This window comes from Diplotaxodon limnothrissa, linkage group LG8, assembly GCF_057381915.1.
Source record: "Diplotaxodon limnothrissa isolate DT_005_m linkage group LG8, D_limnothrissa_male_GT1.1, whole genome shotgun sequence".
In the NCBI taxonomy this organism is placed as follows: domain Eukaryota; kingdom Metazoa; phylum Chordata; class Actinopteri; order Cichliformes; family Cichlidae; genus Diplotaxodon; species Diplotaxodon limnothrissa.
In genome coordinates this window covers 14,712,134-14,721,994 of record NC_140603.1, presented here as the reverse complement: position 1 = coordinate 14,721,994, position 9,861 = coordinate 14,712,134, and positions in this window count along the sequence as shown.

Sequence of the window (9,861 nt, the reverse complement as noted above, 5' to 3'; positions counted from 1 at the left end):
GTGTTTTTCTTCGCGCATATTTATTTCTTTTATTAATTGGGCGCCTCTTCAAATTACAGGAAAAATGAAACTTAAGTTATCCAAATACTGTGCGCTATTGGATATGCAGATCTCTCTCACACACACACACACCCTCACTCTCTCTCACCCTCACTCTCTCTCTCGGGTGCGCTCTTTCTCTCTTGGTTTTGGGGGAAATCTGGGTTTGATTTTAACGGGGAGTAGCCTAACCCGGGCTCTCTTTACATATGGATGTACTGGACGCTCTTCAGTCGCTCTGAGCTTCGGACGGGGATGAGTTCGGTGGTTCATCTCTCCTCCCGCCGCTATCTTCTCACTTGTGCTTAACTATTTTTTAAAAGGAGACGAACGTGAGAAAGTACGCCTCACTTTTTTCCCCTCGTTTGGAGAGGACGGTTTTTGACGGAGCACGAAGCTTGATGCTAAGGTGGATCTCTCGCTTGTAGGACGTCTTTTAAAAGTACTAAGTCAGCGGCTCTACCGTCTTGTGACACTGGGGTAAGTTTATAATTTGCGGCTCACCGTGCCTGTTTGTTCCACACACCCGGCGTGTGCGCGTCTCTGCGGAGAGCAGATCTCAATTTTACGCACCGCTTATTTTCCCAGTAAGTGACTCACGGCGCTCGCTGTGACGGGCTGTCCAAACCTGCTATTTGTTTTAAACGCAGGCAATGACTGTTATTACCGCATTACAGACTGAGGTCGTGTAAGTTTCGGGTTGCTGAATCACCGGGACGCGCTGGATCAGAGCGGCGGACATCACGAACAGGTGTCAGCCTCCACGGTTTACACCTGGCCCACGTGTCGCCGCAAAGGAAAAACAACAATGTCAGCCCGTGCCGAGGTGCAAGAGGTGAGCTATATGAAAGCCAGCTTGCATGCAACAGCTTCCAGGTTCGGGCACTGGCGCGTAATCGGTGCATTGGCCGCTTCTAATATTACCCCCTTTTCCGTTCGACGCCACCACGTGCAACTTGTGGTTTAAAAAAAAAAAAAGGGACATTTATGCATTAAAAATGTTTAAATTAAGACACAGTAGCTCGTTTGGAGAAATAACTTGTCTTTATTATTAAAGGTCAGGAAAATCTGTCTAAATCAGGGTTGGCAAACATAAGTCCCAGGGGCAAGAATCGGCCGCCCAAGACTCCAATCCGGCCCACTTGATGGAAAATGTGTAGGAGGACATGAATATATGACTTTTAACCGTCCTTTTACAAGTTTTGAAGCCCTTTTTTTTTTTTTTTTTTTTTTTTTTTTTTTTTTTACTGATCCAGACCTTCCCCATTACCATTCATACTACCCCAAAGTAAATAAATAATAGATTTCTATCATTTTAAACATTACTGCTACACAGAATTTAAGCCCAAAGAGTTGTGCTGACAGATTTCATACATTTACTGCAGCAGCATTTCTTTATCATTTAGAAATGCTGTTGAAATTTGACTTTCTTTTTTTTTATATTAAAATCTCTCTGGGTTTAAATGTGTAGTTAAGCTTCTGCACACTGACAGAAAGGGGAGTTTCACTGGTACGGCCCACATAAGATCAAAGTAACGTGTATGTGGTCCGTGATGTAAAATTAATTTGATACCTGTGCTCTAAACTCTAAATAGCAAATGATGATAATACATTTTTGCACTTAAGTCCACTTCCTGTCAGGGTGTGATGGGGAAACAATAGCCTTTACAATACTGATGAGGTTCACCCTCCCCGAGCTCATCCACTTCTCTGCTCTCAAGCAGGTACAAGCCTGGAAGCGAAAGCGAGAATCCCATACCGATGGCTTATCTTAACTGCTTCAATAGACTTAAAGTATCCCCCTATTGCGCTCTGAAACAGTGTCAGCCACTTGACCTACTTCTCACTCTCGCCGCAAACGCCTGGAATCGGTGCACGATGAGGGCCTCTGAAACCTTGCCGCTCGCCAAGGTCAGAAAGAATGTGAAATGTCAAGTCGAAGCCAGAGGAAAGCAGGGGGAGTTTAATGCATCTGAAGCGAAGGGCTGTTCATCTGGAGTGCAGCCACTGCTTCCCTGTTTTTGCAAATTAATCATCATTATTTAATTGCATCACACCCTGCTTCCATCAGTGACAGAGCGAGGGAGGTAGAGCCAGGAGCAGCTGAAGGCACATGATGTGGAGGCTAATCCAGAGCAACATAGTGCAGATTTTTATTAACTCCTTAAAGTGCGGCTGGATGGGGATGGTTAAAGCTGCAGTAACATAAGCAGACTGTTTTCTTCTGCCTTGAAGAGCAGGATTCCTCTGGATCTTGGCTCCGTCCACCTGAGCGAGTAAAGTCAACACTTCCACTATATTTTTCCTTCTGTGGCTTCAGCAGTTTGACGAGAGCGGGAAAGTAATGCTATATCTGTTTCTCCTAGTCGCATACACTGCTCTGTTTTTACTGTGTGTAACTTCATCCCCCTTGAGTCGAGCATTCGAATAAACTGTGCAGGCTGATTAATTAATAAGGTCTACTCAACCACGAGCCTGTGGGAGAGGCTATCATTGAACTCACGATGCAGCTGTTTGTCAGGAGCTACCATATCAGATTCTGGTAGCTACAGGGATAAAACACAAGATCCAAGAATTAGAGTTTGATTTCAATCCATGAAGAATTGATATATTCTGTTTCCAACCTTGCATTTATATGCAGCCCATGAGCTGAATGTGGTGTGACAGAGTACCCACATTACATGCACTCACTCAGGCAGCATCTGTCTCCACTTCAGAGGTGAGAATGAAGTTGAAATACTATCTTGACTGCTGACTGAATTGCCTGTGTGATATCTCTCTGAGTGACAAATTAGGTGTTTGTACTTGCTTACCTTCTCTGTTAAAATACCCATCATTCATCAGCGTGATACCCAAGATGGCTCTCGCTGTGGGAAGAGGACCCAGAGGCAGAGATTCACATTTTATCCCACCACTTCCTGCACCAGCAAACGCTAGGCCTGCGTTTGCTAGCTGCAGATTTCATCCAGATGCAGAGGTGTGTGTGTGTGTGTGTGTGTGTGTGTGTGTGTGTGTGTGTGTGTGTGTGTGTGTGTGTGTGTGTGTGGTCCACATGCGTATATCTGGCCCCACTTATTTCCTATCAGTATACTTATCTGACTTGGATACACACAGACACATCCATAGTGATGGAAAAGTGTTAGTGCCTTTACACTATGACCTCTGACCTGTGGGCAACTCCCCTACAGAAATCCCCCTGGGGTGTAGTAACATCGCCCTCAAGGGAGAATGAATAAAGATGGAGAGGAAAGAACAGGAAGAGGTGAAGCAGGCTTGTCTGAGTCACAAGCTTTGGCATCCGATAAAGTGTCTTGTAAATACAACTTGTTTGTCAAGGAGTGTGTTTAATGAACGCAACCTTCGGAGTATTTCAAGGACTTAATAAAACGATTTGCACCCCCTTTGGAGTTCAAAGTAGGTCCGTGCTTTTGGCTGTGGTGGGGTAGAGGTTGCTCTTATGCAATGGAAAAAAAAAAAAAGAGGAAAAGAGACCGTTTTTCCTGTTAGGGGGGCTTTTGGGAAAACCGCGGCTCTGCCTACCGCAGCCAACCTTCAAAGGGTTTTAAAGGAGCGTTCACCTCTCTTCTCCTTAAATCCTTCCATGCCTCTGAACAAGTTACTTCCTCTCATACCCAGAAACGGCTCACCTGCCTCTCAAGCTGCGGTCTGGGTTGTGCTTATGTCCATGGGAAATGTTCCGTAGGGCAGCCCTCCAGTCCAACCGCTTCCTGAAAACACCACACTTTGGGAAGTTCAGCATTTCTCACATGTCTGTATTATCGCTGTAATCCTGCTACTTGATAGCTTTCATCCAGTGTTAAAGGAATTTGTTAGTCTGCCCGCCATCGTGGTCCGAGGATATCATCCATCTTTTTCGCTCTCTCTCTCTCTCTCAAGCTCATCTTGACAGCACATGTAGGGGAAATATTTCTTGTATTTGAAAACAGATCACAGCGTGACATAGGTGGCTATAAATTTTTGGACGCCGGTCCTTGTACTCCAAACTTTTACCCTGTCAGCTAAAAATCCAGAAGAAAAGTTTTTCCTCGTGGGAGCTTCATGGAGATTTTTTTTTTTTTTCAAGAAAATAGTTCCACATCCTGTAACGCAACATACTTATGTTCAGAATGATCCATGATCCATTTGGCTGTGACTCAAATAGATTCAGAGTTTGTAACTGCTAACTCACATACTTTATTTTGCAGTGTGATTTAAGGTTGAGCTTTCTGTAGGATTTAGTCTTAAAATCAGTTATTTTACCACAGATGTTTGGTTTGTGTCACTGACTAAATGTTTTTAAAAAAAAGGTCAAAACTAAAAAAGAAATTATTTAAATGCATCATATTTTATTATATTTTTTTAACTGTAGAGCTCATACTCGTCTTCACCCTACTTACTGTGTTTTCTTCTCGCTTTTTATGAGTGCAGTCACATTTAAAAGTGAAGCAGAAAACACATGAGTCGGATGTGTGGAGGCTCTAAGTTGGAAAAACAACTAAAACCAAAGGTCTTGTGTTTTCATTTGATGTGTATTTTTGCCTGTTTCTGTTCTCACAGTTTAACCCTCTTTAATCCCGTGTAAATTCATGAGTAATGCCTAAAACTTTCTGTCTGCTCATGTCCTCTCCACTCCCTTACGCTTCTCGTTTTCTCACCGAGAGCAGGCTCACCTCACTGAACCCTCTTTTTAACAGACAAAAATATACAACAAGGTGTCCTATCAGCAGTTTTCGTGACTTTTTGCACTAAATACAAGGATCAGCAGCTCAGTACAGCTTCCCGTCCAGAGTCTGTGAGAGCCATCTTAACTTCTCTGTCTGTCGTCTCTCCTCCTGTTTGGTTCTGGATCAGGTTCTGTTGATTTAAAGAACTGCTGTCAGACTCGGGGCCGGCGGTGTGGGCTGGGCCAGAGAAGCTGCTGCATTCCTCTGCTGGGCGTTCAGGGTTTCTCCCTGTGGTGTCTCTTTCTGTCAGATAGAAAGGTAGAGAATTTTTTTTTTTCACTTGGATGTTTTATGATCTTCTGTGGATCTGCCTGCTGCATCTCAAGCCACACAGACACTTTGAAACGGCTTTGTGTTATCCCAGAAACAGCCAGTACTATCTCATGGACTTTGCTTTAGCTACAGGAGTTTGATATAGCAGTAAGGTGATGGTGAGTAGTTTTGAAGGTTGGAATTGGAGGATTTGTCACATTATATACACACACACACACACACACACACACACACACACACACACACACACACACACACACACACACACACACACACACCCTCTGAGGAGACATAAGCAGGCTTTAAAAATTTGTTAGTGATCCCCGTGCTAATGACGCCCTCAGCTGTGAGAGGTTACACCCCTCTTTCCTCAGCCCTCCCCCTGCCTCTTCAGTGCCTAATGAATGCTAGTGAGGTACTCAGACTTTCCTTCACCCTCACGTACTTACACACAAACACACACACACACCAATGGTAGGATCTTCATGACCGTGGAGATGGACATCATTAAGTGGGATTCAGGCTGATAATATCGGACCCCTGTTACCTGAAACCTGTCAGTCATGTTGATTGGTCTGGACAAGTTTGCTTATCTTTCAGGTGTGTGTGTGTGTGTGTGTGTGTGTGTGTGCACAAAGTGGACAGGGATGTGATTCATGATTAATCAGAACTGTCATTTATGGCCGGTTCCATTTTCTCAAATATATAAATTTATGTTATTCTCTCATAAATGGCATCAATTAATAATTTATAGGTGTGGCACAAAAGCTAAAATAAACCTTGTGAAACGTGACTACTTCCTGATATCTGAAATAGAACACTAGTAGTTGATAAATGGATAAGATTGAGGGGATGGAGTAGATGTAGGGGATTCCTGTTGCTTTCCTGTTCAGCGGTGTAATATTCATACAGTGTATCTTTCCATGCTGATAATGAGAATGGAGGTAGCCCTGTTGTTAGCCTATTAAAAATCCCATCATGATTCCAGGCAGCCGGTAATAACCCCATTAGGGATTACTATACAGCAGGCTGGAGGGTTAGCAGGGTACCAATTTGGACCCCAGCTTGCTGTCATCTGAGACGGTCGTCGCAGAAGGCCTCCATTCAGTCCCACTTTGAGTGCAGCCAGCACACCGTCGCTCCAGAACAGCAGGAACGGCTCCCAGTTGGGATACAAAGTGGCTCAGCTGGTCCCTCTCCTATCCTCACCTCCCCTGGCGCCCTCCTCTTCACCCAAGCCAAATAAAGCCTCTCAGCCACTTCTGTTTTCCTAATCTGTGAACTCTGACAGAGGCGCCCACGCTTGAAAGAGAGACAACTCAACATGGGATGATCTCCCGGTGACAGCGAGAAGCTGAAAAAACGTTCCCAGGAATGTCTCCGCTGAAACCACCAGACCACCCTGTCATCTTCCTGTTCTTCTCTTCCTCCCTTTCTCTCTCGTCTGTCTTCCTGGATTTCTGCTCCCTCTATTCGTCGCCCACATCTCTTTAATCTAATTTCCTTTCCCATTGCCCCTCATCATCAGCCTTCCTTAATTGGGCTCACTGGTTTGATTTTTAAACCGCTGGATCTGTTCCGACTGCCAAATGGCCTGAGTAATCTTTAAAAACATGCTATGCAGGGGGAGAGTGAGGGCTTTCACTCTAAAAGCCCCATATTATTTTCATTCTCTCATTTCCAAAGGAGTCTATATTACTAATAAGCAAATAATTTAACACTGCCACAGCCCAGGATTTGGGATCAAAGCATGTTTGCACATTCAGGATTTTCATTGCCGTTATGCCACAGAGGAATGTTGTTGTGACAATTTGCCTAATGTGCAGTTTGTATTTATCACCGCACTTCGACCAGCTAATCATTTTAAAATTACTTCTTTTTTTCTCACTTAAATGATGCCAGTAGGTTTGCAAGCAGGCCAACTTTAACGTGAAATGCAAAAGCGTAGCTATTATAGGAGATCAACATGGGAAGCGATGCATTACCCTCAGGTTAAATGTAACATCTTTACACTCAAATGTAATTAATTAGTGAGCTTGGGCAACGTGGCAGCCAGATTTTCCAACACTTAAACAGAGCCAGGATAACTGCTACACTCACTTGAACGAGAGTGGTTTTAATCATCTCATTTAACTCTTGGCAGGAATCATAATGTAAAAATATTGCATGCATGATTTTATTTTCTCCCACAACAATAAGAATATCTCTTTACTAGAACAATGTAAGCAAATCTGCAAGTCTTTTTGTTTCTCTTTAAAAGCTGCAGCCTCTCCTCGCTAACCCAACATTTCTGTGTGGGATTCGTCGTCTTAATCAGAAAGACGGAGACACTGGACTGCAGCTGTTGCTACTTGAACCACATTTAATGAGAGGCTAAATCTTTCCCACTGAGGGGAAGTCGTAGCTTGTTAAACACACGGCCAAAGCTATAGGCAGATAACTTTTTGCTGAAACAGATTCTTAGTATTTAAAAGGTCAACCTGCTACACCTCAGTGCTGATGTCATAGCAGAGATTAAAAATACCAAAAGGCTGATTTTAGTGGAAGTGAGAAGTCTCTCGTGCATGCTGGCAACTGTTTCGGAGGGCGGACTGAGTGGAATTAAACAGCCGTGTCACTGTACCGTCTCTGTTTAACCTACATGCTCGTCTGTCAGACGCGCCTGACAGCACCAGACCCTGCAAGAGTCCCGGCAGGCACATGGGCCGCACCATATTTAGTCATCCAAAGTCCAGACACAGACCCGTGCAGTCCTCTACCTTAATCTGTCTCCCCTCCATTGCACCCTCTCTCAATTTTTATGTCCTTCCCTCAACTCCCTCCCTCCATCTCTGTCACTTTCCCTCTTTCTCCTACTGCTCCCATTCATCTCTGTCCTTGCTTGCCCTCCCTCCAGTCATTTCTGCTTTATCACTGTCGTGCCCCTCACTGTTTCTCTCCTTCCCGTGTCCCTTTCCTTTCTTGCCTACCAAAACTCTTATATATGATTATGCCATCTATTTTTCTTTGGTCTGCTGTCCACCCACCAACTCTTTCTAAACATGCCCATAAAATCTTCAATCCTGTGATAATTTCTAGACCTTTTTCCTATTTTGTTTCCACTCCTATTTCCTCTCTCCTTCAGAGACTCCCCACAGTTTATTTTCCCAGATGAGCATGCCTCTGATGGAAGCCCGGCCTGGATGCTAATGAGTTGCTAATTCTATCGGCCGCCTCTCTGCGCCCTCCCCACTGAGTGTCAAGCCCACCAGCCTTACCATGACCGGTCTTTTGATGGAGTACGTTTGGTTGATGAACTCCCGTCTGTGTAACCACTTTAACCTCCCTGACCGCAGACACATGCAACCTATCTGTGTCCTTATCTATCCTGCCAAGACCTCTTAGTCCAGTCATTAATGAGCAGACCCATCCTCTCAATCCACTGTGCATAGTGTAAGAGGAAATGTGTTGTTTTTATTCTTATGCTGAGGTCTTTAACTTGCCAAGAAGATTATTTCTGAATGTCTGCTTCACATCTCAGATGTGTTAGGTTGTATTTCCCTATACTCACATATAGGGAACTTCCCACTATATCACTTTATACTAAATCCTACAACTTATGCTGTCATGTCCCAAAAGTTCTCTGTAATTTTTCTGAACTTTTTATTTGAAGTTGTGATGCATACATACAGTAGGTACAGAAGGACAACAGAGTACGATTGCACCTCAAACTATGTAATTTCACATTAAGATAGGGGCATTCGGATACTCTATAATACAGCCCACAACCCTTTTACAATACTGTGTAGATACTGCATTTCCCTTATGACATTGTATGTTTAAATAGAAAAACACCTGTATGATATTTTATCTCCTTTCCTTTCAAATACTCCAAATGTACCTGTTACTTTAAAATTATTAACAGCATACTTTTCTTCTTTTCTTTAAGAGTGAAAACTGTATCCAATGTTCTCCTGCATGTATCCATAACACACACATACTGAAAATAAAAAAACCTAAACCTAAAAAAATTACCTGCTTAATGTTGCTAAAATTAACACCACACAGGTTACACTCTGTAATGCGTGACAGAGATTGATATCGATATTCATCACATTAATTTTTCTAAGCATCTGAATTTATGCTTGACAATCAGCTGAATGGTGTTTAAGCACAGAAGAGGCATCCTATTTATTAGGACACGTGGGTGTTATTTTTTGTTTTTGTTTTTTTTGAGGATTTCTATGGACAAAATCCACAAAAATTGACTTTTTTTTTTTTTGATTGGCCACAGATGAAGCTTTTTGTTCTACAAAGATGAAGAACGATTCTGTAGTATAAGAAAGAGTGTGGGGGTAGAAGGAGGTGGGTGTGATGCATTGTAATTGAATTCAAACGGTTGAGGTACCTTCCCAACCCCTCCGCTGTCACTTTTAAAATGAGGCTCTTCTAGACTTGACATCCAGGGAAGTAAAAAGGGGATTAAGGAAGAAGAAACCTCAGGCCATATACATCTCTTTCTATTGTCTGCTTTCTTTGCTCTGGGGCTTTTTCTCCTTGTGCCCCTCGATCTTTCTCGGGGACCAAGAGGCCTCTCGTCAAGCACTCAGCTTATGAAAGAAGCCAGCCAGGTACCTGTCTTGACCCATAGATTTAGTCTGTGAGACACTGAGGCCTTTCTAAGTTCTTTTAAAGTGGAGTTCATTTCTCAAATACCCATCACTTTTGGTGAATTTTCTGGTTCAGCGAATAAACACAATGCTGCCTTCTTTGCGGTCAGCACTGTGTCACAATAGCGTTGCAACGGTTGATTTCCTGTAAAATTCCTCAAAAATTAGCAAGTAAC